At 45.6% G+C, this 20,148-nt stretch overlaps 1 pseudogene; it reads right to left on the reverse strand.

The window, feature by feature from the left end:
- Nucleotides 1-316: 316 nt before the first annotated feature.
- On the reverse strand, nt 317-2,892 carry LOC149360194 (uncharacterized; annotated as a pseudogene).
- Nucleotides 2,893-20,148: the final 17,256 nt, after the last annotated feature.

Here is a 20,148-nt window from a genome sequence, read left to right on the forward strand (position 1 = left end):
TATTTTAGGAAAATACTTCCCAAACTTGCTGACATGACCAAAAAGTAAAATTGTGCACAGAACTAGCCGAGGCCATGCCTCTTGTAAAATGACCCATATTTATTAAACAGACAGCAAGTGGCATTTTCTCAACTATGGCCGTCTTCTTGTCAATTATGTAATATTGTGTGTATATAAATACTAGCAAAAAATCTAATAGCAGGTTTTGATTATCAGTCCACTGCAATTCTGGAAGGCTGAAATGAATCCAGAGCCCTCCATTGTGGCCCACCATGCATTCACAGTGTGTTTTAGCACTGAATAAAGTGGCCTCCCACTACAAAAATTTATCTTCGGCCAATATTGGTGAACACAAGTTTGTCATGCCACATGCTACAGTAAAGAGCTGATCAATATGCGGTAGCATTTCCCACAATATTGTGCCATTCAACATCCTGAATATTTTTACTCTCTGAATGGCTCTTTCGACATGCACTCTAGCCCTTGCAATGTCAGCTGTTTTCAGGGCTTCAGTTTCAGAGAACTGGCTCTCCTTTCCTAGGAATGGTGGCCTAATAATGCCCACACCACGGGATGCACACAGATCGTCAATGAAGAAACCTCTGTCAACCATGATGTCATCAGTAAAAGACTCAAACTTGTTGAGAACGCCAGAGTGCATTGTAATCGCCTTATCAGATGCTCTTCCACCAAATGCATGACTAATAAAAGTGATTGTGCCTCCTGGACTAACACATACAAGAAATTTTACAGTATAAGTCGATTTATACTGGGAGTAGGTCAGCAACCGACATGTCACGCAACTTGACCGTTCAACTGCAATTTCCGTACAGTCTATGACCCCTCTTACTCCACTGTACCTCTCAAAGTGCACAGGCATATTGTTTAACACCTCCTCTTTTGATGGCCACTCAATAGCTGATTCAAAAATTGCTGCAAGAAGAGGAAGTGTGTGAACAAAATACCTGTACACAGATGATGCACTGCATTCAAAAGCGCACACCAACAGATGAGAATGAGATGGCTTGCCTCAAAAGAATAAACACTAACAGAACTTTATCCTTCGCAGTAGCTTCCAACTTGTTGTCTCTTTCATGCCTCTCCAGGAGCTGAACAATCTTGTTGAGAATGTTCACACTTGGAATACCGGTGAAAGCATTCAGTTTGGAGTCTGTCTTTAAAAGTTCAGTGATTCTAAACTTCTGTGTGATATCATGCAGCACGTTAGCCTGCGTTGCCTTGTCCTCATTCTGTGTATTTTTTAACTGATGGAGAAGGCTGTGCATCTCCGCTTCTCTGTGTCCTGAAATGAAAAATATGGTGGGGGCAAATGGTTGTAGTAGTGGTGATAGTATAGTGGTAGTTGCAGTAGCAGCACTAGTAGCAGTACGTAGCAGTACTATCATTAGTAGTAGTAGCAGCAGCAAGAGCGGCGGTAGCCTATTTGGTAGAAAATTAAGCACTTAAGAAGTCAGCAGGATGATGAACCAAGGCCGCTTCAATAGCAAGAGTAAGGAGGAGAATTTGAGCAGCAACAGGGCAACAAAAGAAGTAACGTACCAGATTAGCATAGAGGAAAGGTAGGTTGGTGCACGATGAATCTAGAGGTAAGTGGTAGAGATAAAGAAATGCCAGGGTGAACAGGGCATGTGTCGGAATTTCATGATGGATGCAGAATGAGGTAACGAAGAGGAGAATGAAGCTCTCAAACACTGCTAATGTCATGCTGCCACAGATGTTATGAAACTAATGTGCCTCATGCAATAGTTATGGTAATAGTTATGAAAACTTACCTGTGAGCATTTCTTCATTTCCTGCATGGAAACCTGGACAAGAGTTTAGTGCAGGAAGCCAGTCCTGGACAGGTCGATCTGTAGAACGCAGACACGAAGAAAGTTCTGCATAAATAATTTCACAAGCCAAGCATATGCAATTTGCTCACTGACTCCACACAATCCGAATGACGAATACAGAAACAACATACCCATGCAATAACTGATATTTCAAGTGCTTGTGGTCAATAACAGAACACATACAAAATCGTGTCGCCTCTCACCATGAAACTAAGCTTGGTACAGTGCTGGCCGCAAAGTTACAAACATGGTAACAAGGCACAGCTCGGTGGAAAAAATTGATGAACAAATTGTACAACGCTTTTTGAAATGAGTACTTACCGCAGTTTTCAGCTTCATATGAATCGACTGAAGGTGCGCAAGCACAAGCTTCTTCCCGAGACACGGCTGGATTGGCTGGATGATTATCACCTGCAAGATTAGCAATACCGTCCGAGTCGTATTTAGCAAAAAAAATAAACAAAATAGCGACACTTGCGAATATGCAACATCCTTGCAATATATCAGTGGAATCAATTGAGCCGCTAATGTCACTACAAAGCGCCGCGTATCAAGCGCATTAATGCAATGAATCGAGAAACTGGCGAATGTAGGCGCCGAGGTGAAGGCATAGATCACGCGCAGGAGGAAATTCTTTCGCTTAAAAGTAAACACAGGAGTTCAGTTAAAAGGTAGGCCAGCGCGAATGGGAAGCTTATCTGGATTGAATCAACAGCCCGCAAGTCCGCTACGTACCTTGAATGGCCTCTGTCGTCTTCCTTCTGCTCGGTCTTGGAATTACTGAAGTTTCATGTGTCCGCGCAGGTACTTTCAACGAAGGGAAAACCCCTTTCTCCAGCCGCGGTAGACGAGGCTTTAGGTTGTCGTCTTGGAAGAAATCATAGCACCATCACAAAAAATTCACAGCAACATAACCACTGAATGCCTCGATGGGCGCGAAAAACTTACCAAGGTGGCTCCAGAAGTAGTCGTCTTGCTTGAAGTGTTCGCTACACACATACATCTCGGCGGTGACCTTTTCGCCTATTCGCATCTTCATGGCCCACAATTTCTTCAGTTTTTTTTTTTCCTTAGGGAAGGCATGAAGGCTTATTTTCCCCGATACGGCACGATTCGAGCATTGCGGCACGATGCACATGCGATTGCTGCTCGCTTTTTTCCTTCTTGTCGCGTCCGTGGCGTCCATTGCAAGCAGGCGGCCTACTACTCCGGTGATGCTATCACCGGGTTACTGCTTCGGAGGAGTGCCGCGTGGCGCCGCCACCGTCGCTGGAACGACCGAATCGCGACAGTACCCTCTCAGGTGCAGGTTCCAAGAAAGAGTGGTCAGCGATATTTTTTTTCTGCGCCGAACCTGAAAAAAAAAATATAACTGACAGTGCATCAGGTCCACTTCGTGGAGCAGATTGTTGACGAAACTGCCGTCACCGTTGCGCCGAAATGTGTGTCGCAAGTAAATGGCAAGTTCATTTAAGACGTGGAATTCGAGCTTAATACCTTTTTTTACATGGCAGGGACATTTTCGCAAAATACTTAATTTTGTTAGGTAGCTGAGCAGTTCGATGTACGCAACTTTTTTGGCCAAATAGTTGGATTTTTTTTACGTTTTTCGCTGAATAAGAACGAGTATGTGTTGATTTGGACGTAAAATAAAGATAGGCGAGGCTGAAAAGAAAAACGAAAATACGCGCGAAATGTGCTTACCAGCTGCTCGCTTACGGCTAACAGAAAAAAAATGCTAGTTTGGTCAGTCACTGCGCAGTGGTTGGTACAGTTAATTTAATGCCGATTGCAGCGCACGTGCATTCCCAAAACAATTTATTTCCAGAGCCATCGCTTATATTAAAATGCTCACTCATGTGCAAGCTAATATCTTTACTACTTTTACTTTGAGACATTTTTTACATCTAGCAAAACAACTTGGAAATTGAGCCGGGCGTCACACAAAGGAACAATGAGGCGATCACTGACCTTGCCTCACACGCGTCTGCCTAACGCAGCTGTTGATGTCAGCCTCCAAAATATTTGTTTGCGTTACCTGACCGGCGGAGGGCTCTACAGGAAAAAAAAATAGTTTCGTTAGCGTGAGCTCTACGACTAAACACTGCATGCTTAGTGAATTACAATGAAAATTCGTCAGAAATAATATACACGCGCAACATACCAAACCAATTTAGCAAGAGAAAACCGCCTACTTCAGCTTGCGCACAGAAGTTATCCAGGCTTGCTGTCTCTCGTTCTCAATCATTTCACAGACAACAATTCCCTGGAAAACCATTTTTGAATGGAAAAAAGTGTATGAACGCATTTTTTTTTATACACTGGAAGATTTCACTATACCAACCTCCCGTCGACATGCTTGCATGGTTTTGTTTTTTTTGCCTTGCTATTAATGTTTTTGTTATCGCTCGATGCGAGCGATGGAAAAGTTCTGCAAGATTTTGCTAAACATCGAAAAGATTCCCCGTTACCTCCAAAATTTCCTCAGCAGTAGATTACAAATTTCGAATATTGATTTTTTTTTTCCAGGAATGTGGGACATATGTCCAGGAAATCTATAGAGTTACATTGGCTGCTCTTCGCTGTTGATGTTGTGAGAACTATTGTGGCAGCAAACGACTCAACAATACGTTTCTCCACTCTCTAAACGTCGCGGCATTCCAGTCATGACTCACAACGAGCGGCAACCCCTCTTTTGTGCACTCACGAGCAGGACGGCACGTGCTCACAATGAAAGAAAGAGTGTCAGCAGCGCGAGCAGCATGGGTACCAGTCGAGGCGTTGCTGACTCCATGCGCTCCGCCGGCGACGTGCCCGCACAGAATTTCGGAAATGACCAGCAGGCATGAAAAAAGTGCAATATAATCGCTGTTTTACATTCGTTACAAGTCCGGATAGTGAAGCTGGCTGACTGGCTCCAGCATTGTAGTGAATTAAAACGAGGACGCAGCTATTATATCGCAGTTTTTCATGCCTCACTCATTGACGTCCCACTCATAGTGAAGTTATTGAAGTTTAAACAGCAAGACAAAAAATCGATAATAAATTATTTAGCAATTCTAGGAACACCACGTGGTACTCCATGTATAATAATGCCTCACGCATCATTACAAAGAAGAAAACACGCACCCAAAAGTTAGGTGTCCTTACTCCTTTAAGAGCCCTTACAGTTTGAAGAACAGGTGTCTAATTGATTCACATAATGAAATCAGCCGCATACCTAACATCCGCATACATAACATGGTCGGCTGGAATTGCGAAAAACGCATCGTTACTACACAAAGACAATGGTAGTGCTATATACTGCATGTCTCAGGATGAACACTGGTTTGCTTTATGTGCATGTATTCCGCTCAGAGAAGCATAGGTGTAAGTGAACAAAAAGACTAAGCATTTCTTGCTCAGTATGTTACAGGACTTTTGTGTTAGGTATTTCCTCAGGGCATTCATTTAATTAGGGACAGCAAAGGAATTTTGACGTGATGTATCGCATTGTGATGATAAACTTCAGGAAGGGTTTAGCGATGTGAAATGCAATAAATTACTTTACAAAATGTAATGCTCTTTCTAGTTTTCTTTCTATTGATCAAGAAAAGGGTTTTAGATGGCGGGAATTCACTAATATCAATAGAAAAATTTTAAACCGCTCCATGCAACGTGATACAAATCCATACAGAAAAACTTGTAAGCGAAACATCGTGAAAAACTACAAAAGCACGCTCAGAAAAACGACATCGTACCCACAACGCGCACGCATGCATGTAAAAAAAAACCGCCCTAACCCGCTGAACCACACAGATGTATAAAAAACCGTAGTCTGAAACTACAGATGCCCGCTCCAAGAACGCCCCCCAAAACCACTGCCTATTACTCGGCGCATTACTTCTCTTTACACAAAGAAACAAAGCAACTCCTAGACTCCTACCAGTGATGGCACATTGAAAACACCCTAGACTATGTAAATCCGCTCCCAGTTGGCACTCATGAATTTAGTTCCAAAATACACTCTGTTCCAGTGGACCCTCATGTGCATGCGCAATCATGCATGATCTCCATGGAAAGAGATGTAATTTTATCTTCGATATATAAACACAGCAGTAGGTCGAGCCACCCATAATTAGCGGTTTGTTTTCGCTTTCGGAGCGAATATCTTGGAGCTCTCCTAGCTGACTGCAAACTGAGCGAGAGAGCGACGTCCACCTTCCCCCCGTTCCCCTTCCCTGTTACCCAGATGACGTCACTCGTGCTCGCCAAACTGCAGCGCATGGAGCCTATACTTAACTTGGACACCACAGCCATCGTTCGGCTATTAAAACCCCATTCGAAACATCAAGTGAGAAAAAAAATGCTATGTAGATTATTTACTGGTCAGATGTTAACAGCCCATTTTGTTCCGTCTACAGCAAGGCAAGCGAACAGCCCATGTGAACAAAACAAAATATTTTGCCTGTATACTTTAAGCTGTTGTGCAGAACTAGGCTGATTCCTGTGTCTGGGTGAAGGATCTACCTAAGTACATATTTTTTAACTGGCTCCAAGTGAATACTTCTGTGCAATGTAGAAAAAGAAGGCGATATGCGTGTTCGCGTTTCATTCCGGCTGGATTGTATAGCCGATCCTAGTTATAATGAACCTGACGCTCCCGCTCATTCTGTTTGCTTCTTAGTATGATGACTCCCCATATTTCCGCAAAAAAATACTAAATCATAGAAGGATAGCTTTTGTCTCTTGAATTGAAGTCCATTGTGCACGCAACCATACCATATCACGGCGCTTTCCGAGCTCTCCAGCGCCGTCATGAGCTGCTTCGATGAGACCCTTGCTTTCGACGAATAAGCGCTAGTCCGCAGTGTTCGCGTATGTGGTCTCGGCTTTTGTGGAGAGCGAATACACAAGTTTTGGCGAATGCAAATGGTCATAAGTGAAGTTTTGGAAACTGCAATCCTTAGCGGAGGATTGCTGATATCGCAGAACAAATAGAACGAGCGGGAAGCGCCGGTGTCACCCGGCATGCCGAGCATTGCTTTAGGGAGCTGTCAACTGTCGACCACTGGCGCCGCTCGTGGATAACAAATCAGATCATTTTCATTTATGCGATCAATCGTCGAACATGCTTCTGGATAAAGCAGTTCAGCACCGAGTATTTGTGGTATGGAAGAAAGCGGATCTACCACGAACGGGAAGCGCCAGTTCTCCGGCTATCAAGTGTTTCGTCGCAATCATCCGGTCTTCTTGCAGTGATCATGCTGTGTAAACAAGCATAGTTACAATCCGCGCATCAGAAAGAGAATATTCAACATAGCTTGCGTTTTATGCCATATACAAACGATAACAGGTATGCAGACAACGGTGGTACTGCAGTGCAGTCGACATTTGTGTATTCCCGCTGAAATTTCACGCGCACGCTGTAAATGCTGAATGACGAGTCATTAGCTTGAAGCACTAAATTAGCGACAACGCAAGCAGTGTGCTAAAAAAAGAGGAGAAGAAACAAGTCAGCAGCAGATGTCGAAATCTAGAGGGCCGGAGCAGTTGCAGGACGCGGCTCTGAGGCAAGATAACGGCCACCGCCAATGACAGGGGTGGTCTCTGTTCGCATTTCGTAAGCATTTGAAACCGTCGAATGTCGGCCGGACGCCGAAGAGCCTCTGAGTGCTCAACTTTCCGCTAAGATATCTTTTGCTCATTTTCCGCAAAGCTCTGTCGACTCGAGTGGCGATCGGTTTGACGGGATTTCAAGCAGCCGTGTAGCACGCATTGGGCATGGCAAGGAAAATACTAGCGATAACATCAAGGGGAGCGATTAGAGTATTACTGAACACACTGGTGTCATCCATATCTTAGCACTAACAAAATGCGGAAAAATGAGCTTAGGGTGGCCAAGTAACGAGCCGAACAAAGGTCGGCGTTTAGAGTGGCAGAGTGGACTCCAAGGGCAGCGAGTCACAGTCAAAGCTTATGGAATGTCTGATGAGCAGATGTGACAAAAAACAAGGGTAGCCTGACCCTGCCCGACTGAATTCAACAGCAGCTATTCGGTGGTCGATGGGAGGGTTCTTTGTCTTGTAAAATTGATCACGGATGACGATGATGGCGATCCCCGTCTTCAACTTTGGAGTGAAAAGCGACCCTCAGATCAGGCAATTCGGTTCTTATAGCCGTTGCAGCCTTCTGCTTCTCCTCAAAGAACTACAACATGTTGTTGCGTGCTGCAATGGAGTACAGCGCACACAAATCCCCCCCCCCCCCCTCAAAAAAGAAAAATTCCGACCCAATCCGTGCAATTATGCATGCAAAACAGTATATACCAGCGATCTAATTTTTCCAATGAAGTATGCTAACTGCTGTTCCCTAGTAGAAGGCATTTGTTGCTGATTTTTGTGTGTTCATGACGACGAGCACTAGATGAAGCTGAAAAGTGTTTTGTTTCATTCTAGGCAAGAGAAATCGAAGAAACATCACGAGATGCACCTGGTCATCACACCAGGGAAAAGTTTGGCGCCCTTGGTCACTCTTGTCAGGTCGTAATCACGTCGATTTAACCGGACATTGAAGATACCTCAGAACGGCGTCGTTTTTTGAAAAATTCAGGCAAAGATAACGCCCTAACACAATGACTGCCTGTGTTTTCACAAAAACAAGCACTTAAGCCTCAACAAGTAATTAGAATTTTAAGAGGTTTGTTAGGAAATTAACGGTGATAATTCCACCACACTATACGGCCGCTTGGCCGAATAACTTGCATACAGAAACCGCTGTGGTGTACCGCTAATCATTTCTTAATATAAATTGTGAAACCGCACCTTCACAACATCATTTATGTGTGCAAAAAACTCATGAAACCTATTTGTCCAAAACGGAAATTACCGTTTGACTAGCTACATATTTGATAGAGAAGGCGCGCCGTTACCTTTGATAACCAGCTGAAACGTTCCCGTAATCCACCCTGTCCTAAAGCAACAAACATGTAAAAAGACGTGATTATGTGCCACAACGGGCACCTAGTATAGGCATTCAAGAAGAGAAGACCGCTCACGCATGGCGTGCCGAATCTGCGGAACAAGCAGATGCTAAATCTGCGAGCGAATGCAAACGTCAAGCTGCGCGTCGTATCAATCTCTAGGAAAGGCGATAGGGACCTTTGTGATGTATCTGACGTGATGTATGGTCGAATTCATTGCGCAGTGTCCAGCACAAGGAGCAGAGAGCTAGCGATTTTCGAAATTCGCTTAAACAATCACTTCGAATATAACAGGTCTCAATCAAGCCTCTCTTTGGTTTATTGGTTTATGTAGATAGGACGAAATATTTATTCGGTTCGGTTTACATAATACGTCCTACAGAGTGATCCGAAAACACGACGCAGTAGGGGTATCGTTGGTTATATTTATTTTGATAAAGACACACGCGATATAAAGCCCCATCTCGATGGACACTTCCAAGGCATACACGCGAAGCGCCTGCGCGCCCAGCACGCACCGCGACGGGCGTCGAAAAGTGGCATGAACCTCCATGCTCCTGGTGCTGGCTCGCTCCCCCTCTGGAGCCGACTGAAAAAAATGTCAAGCCGTGAACAAGAGATGGTCTGGGAGCTGCAAGGATTCCAAGAAAATTTAGGGGAGGCTGAAAGAGCTTCAAGCCATGAAGAAAAAGAGTCCCCGAGAGCCCCCGCGGTCCTCCCATTGTTGTAAACCGGACCCCGCTTCTGACGCGCGCGCGAGCGCCCGTGCGCAGGTGCCGATATCTGACATGCACAGATATGCACAGATATCTACTAAGGAAGGCATTGGTGGCGCCACCCTTGACTGTCGTCTGTTGCGCAGAGCTAGAAGCCGGACTCTGCAGTGTGCTATGCACTTTCGTGCCGGGCGAGCAATTTCCGGTTATACCCGTTGTTGCATCCACTTGTTTTCCCTTTGAAATCATAGTACAGCGCCACACTTGTGCGTTTTGAGGAAGAAGACACTTTTGACGTCGTTAAAGTGACCTGCGCCAAGCATGCATGGGATGATGAGCCATCGGAAGGATCCAGGGTGCAAGTGAGCGGGAAATACCAAAGTTTCTGTGAACCTGCAATCATCAATATTTCAGGTAAGCGTGAACAACCATTTACTGTTTTTCCCGTATTGCTTTGTTGGCTACCTTTGTCAATGCCGTCGGCAGTTTTTGATGATAGGGCTATAAATTAAGCTAAATGGTATCATAATGCATGATTTATTTCTATGTGCAGTTGGAGAGTAATCTCTCATTTTTCAGTAGCGAAATTTTTACCGACACCGAATTGCGTTCCTGCCAGCGGTAGTTCAAGTGCATGATATGAATTGTGTAACGCAAAAAACATAGACTAACCTCGCTAAGCACATTGCGGGGCTAGTTAGGGATGTTTTTTCTAAGTAACGAGACGTAGACAACAACCTGTCATGGATTCTGTCATATGCACGTATCAGGAACTGAACCCTTTTCATTGTCGTAAGTAATAGTGCTAATTCTATTTTAACACGGGATCAGCATTTCTGCGTTCTGCGTATCCAATTAGGCTACAATGGCCCCATTACATTTGCCACAAGGCTTGCGCTCTACAACTAAGCAGGAGCAGTGGAATGAAGAGCTGGTGCGCGTTTTATTTCGGGTGGTTAGTGCGAACGAACGTGTTTCAGAAACAATTGACGTATACCTGTTTCCGTTAGCGGTTGTGCCAGGAAACTTTAATGGTAAAGCCCGAAAAAAAGAGCATGAGGCTAAGTTTTTAAAGGGGCATCGCGATGATTTGCTCTGTACCAGTTAATATTATTAAATAGATTCATCATGCGTTCCAGAGACCAGAGCAAAAGAATTATTGAAATCGGAGCATGCAAGCGAAAGTTATTCCACTCTGAAAATTCGAAATGAAAAGCTCAGACGAAAACGCATTTCACTCTCCCATTTCACTCACCCAGTACCGAGATTGGGCGCTACAAATCAGAACCGCGCCTAGCGCCCACGCAGCGTAAGCGTGCATGCAGTTGTTGCTTTGTCGGGGCTGTAGACAGCCTCGCATTTTGACGGCGTCTTCCCCCCGTGTACGCGACGCCGTAGTAAGTGCAGGGGTGACTAACGACAAAGGAAGCTCCCCGAAGTTTCTTTTTTAGTCGGACTGTAAGGCTGTCAGCGGTAGCCACCCTCCCCCCCAAACTCGACTCCCGTCTCCTGTCCGGCCTTTCTCTTCACAAGTTCACATTTTGGGCAAGGTGTGTCGACTGGCTTTTTTTTTCGCTGCCGTCTTGGTATGGTCACGGCCGGTCTCGACGCGCGCGCGTTCTGGTCTGAGCCAAAGTTATTTGAACAGCGCTGGCCGCCATGAAGGTTTGAAGCGGAATGGAAAGTGTCGCCCCTAGCTGTATTCTTGTTAGTTTTCGTTCGCTTTCCCTGCTTCTTTCCAGTTTTTGTGGCATGCGAAAAAGCTTTCAGTACTCAGAGTACTTGGATCCATTTCACAAGTATGAAGGAACAATATGCAAACTGGACGCCCAATCAATGAGAAAGGCAGCGCTCTATCTAGATGCCATCTCATTTCCGCTGCCGCAAATGGCCGCCGCGTTGCGACACCATCGGCTCGAAACAAGCATTTCTAGCGACGATTAAAATATCAAATATTATGATTTCGGTGATCTCATTGCGCGTTCAGGACTCACAATGTCCCTTACTCTGCATACAAAGATTAAAGAACCCATGCTTTATGTACGTCGCAGGGCACCTTTAATATCCCACAATGTATTTTACCGTAGGGTGTCTCGGATTCAGTGCATAATTCTTCAACTTATGCTACTGTGGCCATGTGCACAAGTTCTGCGCAGATTTATATCATGATCGCTCAAAATTATCTCCCACGCAGCCTACACACCCGCCCTGCCGACCAAGAAGGGGCGGGAGCTCTCCGGAAAGCTGCTGTTGCTGGCCGTGGGCACTAAACTCAGCGAAGTAAAGAGCGAGAAAGAAAAGCATCGACGATAAGAAGCGTACAGAACTATAGAACCACAAGACCATTAAATGTACCCCAATAATAAAATTTCCTGCGCAATTTCTGTGTGGTAATTGTGTTACCTATGCTATATGATTATCAGGAGCTTTAGAGCAGCATAAAACCGAGTGGTTTTTCAATTTAAAGCAGCACTTAGAGATGTATTGGATGACATTTTTTAACGTTTACAGATTTATATTTTACTAAGTGCGAGAGATATGTCGGTTTGGTTAGTGAAGGTGGACCGTACAGCAAGACGGGCATTATGTACGTAATAGAGCTCAATAATCTGAAAAATGATTAATTATATTTAAGTAATCAGCTTTCATAATTTTGATCTTGGGGCGTAAGTCTGTATCGCGAAAATGAAGGCCGTCAGTAAAAAAAGATAACCTTAGCTTTTAAATTTTCGTAATCGTTAATGTGGTTCGAAATACTGAACATGCACACTTGCAAGCTGAGTGAATTGCCTTGTCCGCTTCGGATATTCATAAACGCGTCGCTGCGCGTCGTATCGTCGCCGAATTCAAAGAAACTTTTTCTACATCACAAAATACACAAACGGTGTCCGTGTTTGATGCATAAAAAAGTGACCGACAGTTTTATGCATTTTCAATGCGGGTAAACCAACTCAGCGAGCTTTGAAATGCGCAAAATCTGGCGCTCGATATTTCAAACCCCTATACCAATTAAAAAAAAAGTTAGAAACTGGGCTCACCTTTTACGATGACGGCCTTTAATTTGGCAACATAATATTGCCCCTTAGAATCAAAATGAAATGTTCATTAGTTAATGTTAGTTAATTAATCGTCTATTAAATCAAGTTTATCGCTTACATAATGTTAATCATCCTGTATAACCCCCCTACACAGCACCAACGTATCTCTCAAAGTTTTAAAAAAAATCTGCGTCAAAAATTTAAGCTGTATTACATATCTGAAGTAGTAGCGGTAAGGACGTACTGCACAGTCGCTTACGTCTGCATGTGGCGATAACGGCATATGTATGACAGCATTCTGCAATGGTTGTAACTAATTTCATTACATCTTTTGTTTGGTCGCCCTCCATCACTGTTTGGAGACGCCACGCCCCAGGCTCACTCTTTATTGGCTAATGTGATAGAAGGCCGCGTCGCTGTTGCAGGCAGTCACTGAGAGCGAGCAGTACAGAACTCGAATGAGAATAGTTTTACTGGCTGTGATGCTGGTGTTGTTCTAAAGTAGCAGCCTGCAACATTGGAGAAGGGGAGCCTAGGTGCTTGCAGAGATTGCAGATGAAGCGCGCCGCAAATCGTTGGATTTCTTCAATTTTTTTTTGTACCGTCTCCTTCGGTAGATCTCGCCGTATGAGGGCACATATACATAGGCTGCCATTTGTTATATATTTCCATATGAAAGCTTATAAGGTTTTAATAAGGGAGTAATCACTCATTTACATTCCGCCAAGCAGTCACACGGCTACAAAGGGACCCGACACAGCTTCCACAGAAACTTTTGCTCTTTCGTAAAAAGATTCGTCCTGGTCTGGGGACATAGTGTATGACTGTGCTTGGATGGATGCGAATAAGTAATTAATAGCTTAATGGAAGTCTGCTCCGCCTTAGGGGAAATTTCCCCTCAACATTTAACCAAAAGTATATAAGGTTATGTGCAGATCTGTCAGTATATGTTCGTATATAGAACTAGCTCCATATACAGGGTGTTTCACCTAAGACTTTCTGCAATTTTTAAAAATAAGCTATTTGAATTAGATGCGCGCTTTTTCTGGCATAGCATTGTCAGTGGTGTAGTACATCATAATTCAACTAAGACGTGCTAACTAGCAGGCTTGTTAACGAATATTTAATAGTTAACTTTTAAACTATTACCGTTGGGCTCCTTAATTATTGAGAGGCATGCAGCCCACCGTAAGTAATGTCCGTATCCGTTTTTAGAATTTCGAGTACGCGATTATCCTCGGCGCTGTGGCCCAACAAATTTCGCCTACATCGCGCCAAAATACATGCGGTTTGAGAAGCTTGCAGGCAAAGCAACCTCTCCAGTGAACCTAATTCGTCGAAATAGCCAAAATTTGTTGGGCCACAGCGCCGAGGATAATGGCGTTCTCGAAATTCTAAAAACGCATATGGACATTACTTACGGTGGGCTACATGCCTATCAATAATTAAGGAGCCCAACGGTAATAGTTTAAAAGTTAACTATTCAATATTGGTTAACACGCCTTCTAGTTAGCATGGCTTAGCTGCATTATGATGTACTACACCACTGACAATGCTATGCCAGAAAAAGCGCGCATCTAATTCAAATAGCTTATTTTTAAAAATTGCAGAAAGTCTTAGGTGAAACACCCTGTATAAGCTCCAGCCAAATATGGACATATACAGATTTATCTATATTTGGCCATATATGGCCCATATAAGTATATTCATCCATATATGACTGTTCGCAGATATGGCTATATACGGATTTGGCCGTATCTGGGTATATAAAGACCATATATAGAAATCCCATATATGGGCTCCATCAGATATGGTCATATAAGGATAGGACATATCTGGCTATATAAGGACCATATATAAGTTCAATCCATATATGAATATATAGGGAATTGGGCATATCAGGCTATATATGCCAGATATATCCATATATGAGTTCAATCATGATATGGATATATAGGGAATGGGGCATATCAGGCCATATATGCCAGATATATCCATATATGAGTTCAATCATGATATGGATATATAGAGAATTGGGCATATCAGGCCATATATGCCAGATATATCCTTATATGAGTTCAATCATGATATGAATATATAGGGACTTGGGCATATCAGGACATATACGACCATATATACATATATTTCCTTATATGAGGACCAATAAAAGGGTAAAATGGCCAGACATTGCCGTCAATCACTGAATGCCCAGCCACCCAGAGGAGGAAAACAATGGAAGGCTGAAGTGCGGAGACCGCTCGTTCGATCTCCTTTTGGAGAGAAGGGGTTAGGGTGCGTTTCTGTATGTGGCGTATAGCGGCTTGTGAGCCTGAATAGACTGTGTACTCTTGGAGAGAGGGAAGGAGGGCAAATGCCTGGAGGGCCTGCGAAATGGCGAGGATCTCGAGGGACAATGCGTCCGGAGGGCGTAGATACGGCCCGCTGGTGTGGGTTTCAGAAGCGAGGAGGTGGGTATGGTACCGGGAATAGCCGCAGGAACCACGAGGAGCCACGAAGGAGGCCTCCGTGTAGGCTACACCCTAGGTATCAAAGATAGGGGAATGGTGCTGCGCGGCCGCGTGGCGACGGCCGGCGTGCAGGACGGGGGACATGTTGGTCGAGAGGGGGAGGATACGAAGATTGGGAGCCAGGGTGGGAATAGGAGAGGTAAACGGGGAAAGTGCAAAGGGCGAGATACCCGCTTGAGTCAATAACCACTGCATGTTTTTCCTTACCCTGCAACAGTTAACTGTTCTAGGACAAATATGTTTAAGAGGCAAACAAACCAGGCGCCTTTGTAAGACATACATTAAAATATTTTGTGTAGAAATATTACATGTGAATATTACGCCCCTTAGCCAGGTCAGAAAGACGTAGGGTTCGCTTCACTCACTGCGCAAAGGAATCACATTTTCTTGCCTTTCTCTTAGACCAGAAAGGCAGGCAGGTGCGCACGAGGTGTACGGTATCTTACACCGTTCTGCCTCACAAAATAATAGTCACAGCACACAGAATGAATAAGAAAAACTACTTGCCACTCCACTTACAGACAAACCTACCGTGCCCTCTACTCGGTATTCCTAAATCACACATAGTGCCACGGCACAATCGCACCTGGCAGCGTACAAACCTTCCCCAAAGCATCACTAGCTGCGACATTTCACGATCCGTTAGGGTTTTGGAGAAATCGGGAACTACCTAATAGCATTTCTATAATTCCGGATGGTCAGTTTACCGATTCGATGTAGCATCCAGCTGGATGTGAAGAAATCTGCATAAATTCAAAAATCTGTATTCATTTGCCTTATAAATAAAAGAATTCGCGTCAATACTATTAGGTGATATTATAAAAACATCAACACATACTTCTGGCATTTATCCAGATCCCTGGTTCCTGATCTCTGGACATTAGACTATCAACGTCACTGTGCAAAGCAAGCTGTTGCGCTGCCGCACTTCAAGTAAATATTAATGATCACAATATGTGCAACATAAGCTAGTAAAACCACCTAAAACGCGACCGAACATCACGAGACATCATATTTGTTGCGCTTTCAGGAAAAACGAACGCGGGTGAGGTATACGTCTGGTGTATTATTTACCATGTGTGGCAGAAAGGCGAGGACACGGAGGGAAGACGAGGGAGAAGCACTAGTTCCAAATCAAATTTATTCTCAAGACCGGTTGGAATGCATAGAAACTCCTAAAAAAAGGAAAACCAATAACGGGGTTTAATGCACCGAACCACAAAATTAAAGTCCTGTAAGACGTTAAAGACATAGGCAGCGAATCTCTCTTTCTGAAAGGGCCAAGTCACTGCGTATGCTATATATCTGAAGCGCCGGTATTATCTCGCTTGGGATCTGAGTATGGTGGCTGCCATTAATTACAGATCATTCCGAATGAGGAGTACAGTGGCCACCGCCCTCGAAGGCACAGTCGCGACGATGAATAGCAAGAATTTGCAAAACGAGCTTCGGCATCTATGCCCAAGCATTTTCACAGCACGACTTTTGGTTCGGAGGCCCTGTCTGGTAAGCGCCCATTTTTCGTTTTTTTTTCGCAACAGCGTATACAGCTGCATCGGCCGAAAAGCCTTCGCCGCGACCTAGGAGTGAAAGCAAGGTGTCAAAATTGAAACGGAATTGACAAAATAAACTCGCCTGCGTTTTGGTTTAAACCCAGACCCTCTGTTTGCCAGGCAGGCACACGACGCATAGGCCACAGAGGGTCTTTTTTTTTTGCCTGTTTTCACAGTTTACGGTAGGTCACAAAAAGATAATGTTTTGCACTGAACAGTCAAATGTCAGGAGCGGATGTGCGTTTCGCTCACATCAGACACTCAGAATCACTTCAAGGAAAACAACTGACCCATCAGACTGATAACCTCGTCTCCTAAACATATCTCCTTGTGAGCCGGGGTGGGAATAGGAGAGGTAAACGGGGCGCAGGGAATGGGCGAGATACCCGCTTGAGTCAGTAACCACTGACCCTGACGGGTAAGGGAAAGCCGGGCAAGCTGCGAGTCATGATGGAGAGAGAGCAGAGAACGGAGAGGATGAAAGAGGCCTGTTGCAAAGATCTTGGCAGTAGAGGTAGTGATAGGGAGGTTGAGAGCTGCCTTGTAGAGGCCCACAAGGGCAGTCTCAAGAGCGTTAAGTTGAGTCTGATTCAAGGAAACGCAGGGTGCAAAGTACAAGACCTTGTTGACGGCCAGCGCGTGGGCAACTCGGCACGCATGAGCCTCGTGGAGACCTGAGCGCCGAGTGACCACGCGCCGCAGGGGGTGAGTTACGGAGTGGCAGGTGGTGACAGCGTGGTAGAGGGCTTGCACGTTCTTGGCTGCATGCAAAGGAAAGCCAAGAACTTTGCACTGCGTGACGACAGGAATGGGAGAGCCAGAAAGGTGGAGAGAGACCAAGTGGTTGTGTGAGCGCTGGTATGAGGAATGGTTGAGAAGAAGGAGCTCGGATTTTTCAGGAGCAGGAGAGAGGCCAGCAGTGGTGAGAAAGGAGTCGATTAGATCTAGGCCACGTAGCAGGGTGTCCTGTACGTGACCGGGAGAGCCAGACGAACACCAGAGAGTGATGTCATCGGCGTAAAATATATGATGCAGGTCGGGAATTTCAGCTAGCTGGGAGGCGAGAGGGGTCATAGTAAGATTGAAAAGGGTAGGAGAGAGAACAGCACCCTGAGGAGTGCCTCGGGTGAGGTTGTGGGGGTCGGACAGATAGGTGTCGACTCGAAAGCGAGCGACACGTTTAGAGAGTAATGAGCGGATATAACAGTACATGCGGGAGCCACAGTCTAGGGAGGCGAGTTGGGAAAGGATGTGGTCGTGGCAAACACCATCGAAGGCCTTGCGAACATCGACGGTCACAAGTGCGTGAATTTGAGTGGGGGTAGGTAACAGAAACGTGTGCTGGAGTACCAGAAACATGTCCTGTGCACAGACGTGGCGTCGGAAGCCGATGAGAGAATGAGGGAAGAACTCCCTCGTCTCGAGAAAATTAGAGAGGAGAGTCAGGGCCAATCGCTCAATGGTCTTACCAACACATGATGTCAGGGAGACTGGGCGGAGGTTAGAGAGAGAGGGAGGCTTGCCCGGCTTTGGAATCATAGAAATGATGGAGGAGGTCCAGGAGCTGGGCAGGCAGCCGCTGTCCCGTGCCTCATTGTAGGTTTTAAGGAGGAATTCTTTGCGCAGTCAGGAAGGTTGCGAAGTGTGGTGTATGTAATGGCATCCTCACCGGGAGCCGAGCGTGTAGCATTAGCAGCGAGAGCCGATTCGAGCTCCCGGAGAGTGAAGGATTGGTCCAGATCGGGGTTAGCTCCACCGCAGTACACCGGGTAGGAGGGTGTCAGAGGGGGCGGGAGATAGAGAGAGGCGAGCTGATCAAAAACATCGGAGGGAGTCCCTTGAGTGAGGGCTTTAGCTAGAGTGGGAGCAAGGGCAGGCTTAGTGCCAGGGAGGGATTTGAAGAGAGACCATGTGGATCGCGAGTGCAATGCAGAGTCAAGACGGTCACAAAGAGCACTTAACGAGAGTGCTCGAGTGAGGCGCAGTGGGCGACGATCTCGGCCCGCAGAGCAGTGATCCGGGAGGAAAGTCGGGCATTGTGGGGTTGGCAGCGGAAGGAGCGTTGAAGACGTCAGCTCGCCCGCGGCACACTTTTCCGGGCACCGTTGATCCCCTGGCCCAAGCCCTCGGAGGACGGTGGGAGACTCACCCTTCGCCGCACCATAAAAGAGGTCTACCTCGAGCTCCGCCTCGACAAACGCCTTTACCCTCCCCCTCATCCATCACTCACAGTGCCGGAGGCTCGCCTTCTTCGGCACGTTCAAATGAATGCAGTCATCACCCCGTCTCGCCTCTTTCTCTATCGGTATCGATCGGACCCGTCCTGTCCCAACTGCCCCTGTATCTATGCGGACCTTGCCCATTGCCTTTTCTATTGCCCGGCTGCTCAGCAGTCGGGTTCCTACCCCCCACCTTCTTTATCCATCACCACCTGGCTCGACTGGCTTGGCGCTGAAGGGGAGGAAGAACAGCGACTTCTGGTCGCCCAGGCGGTCGACATGCTCGGTCTGTAAATTTTGAATAAAGGTCTTCTACTACTACTACTATCTTCTTGTACACTTCACGCAGATTAAATACAATACGTTGTCTTGGAAGTAATCACGAACAAACCGCGCATTTTAATAGCGTTGTCGTACAGCCATACTGCTTCGCCAAATACTGTGCAGCCAAGAAGGAAGAATACGTCGCGCATATAAAGATCCCGCTCAACGGCCAGGAATCGTATTGCATGCGGCGTCAACAGTAAGTCTTTCTTTACTGTCCGCTGCAGAACGTCCCAAGAAAGCAGAGAGTCCAGCAATCGATAAAGATGGATGCTATTGACTCTGGTTTGTGACACATGTAATTAGCAACCCAGAGCAAAAACAATCCCTTGTCCTCCAACCGTGTTTTAACCGGCAGTGTACTAGTCTGTAATTTGAAGAAAACTGTCTTCACAACCGCTGACACCACAATTTTTCTCTCTTTTTAAAACATTTCCGCCTTGGTCTTCCTTTGTACAAAGGTCGGTACAATGCCCCAGGGAGGACAGTCAAGCAAAGCTTTGAGTAATTGCTTACGCGTGACGTTTGAAAACATTCCCAACTGAAGCGAGCATTGAGAAGTCGGAAAGCAAACACCACTTCTTTCAAAAATCGACTTGCACTGTATCGCGTCACGTCGGTAGTGGAAATAACATAATTTGGCTGTATAAGAGTCCACAGGGTAAGATGGCGTTGGTCTCGAAGAAACCAATCTTGACACCACTTGCCTCAGATACAAGTGCGCCAAAGAAAGATCCCCTTTTCTTAACAGTAGAAATAAATTATCACGCTTAGTCCTCTCCCATGACGACTGCCAAACAAAAACTGCGCAGAGGCGATGAAACTTTTCTAGCGACAGCTACACTACATAAGCCGATTCGCAAGGTCAACCTGGCTGCGCGCTGAGCCGGGGCACCACCGCTCCGCCAGCTGTGCGTATGCGCGGAGTGACGTCAGAGCCTGCAGCTGTTGTGCGC

The sequence above is a fragment of the Amblyomma mixtum genome, chromosome 2 (genome assembly GCF_055824585.1).
Source record: "Amblyomma mixtum isolate Tamu chromosome 2, ASM5582458v1, whole genome shotgun sequence".
NCBI classification, from domain to species: Eukaryota; Metazoa; Arthropoda; class Arachnida; order Ixodida; family Ixodidae; genus Amblyomma; species Amblyomma mixtum.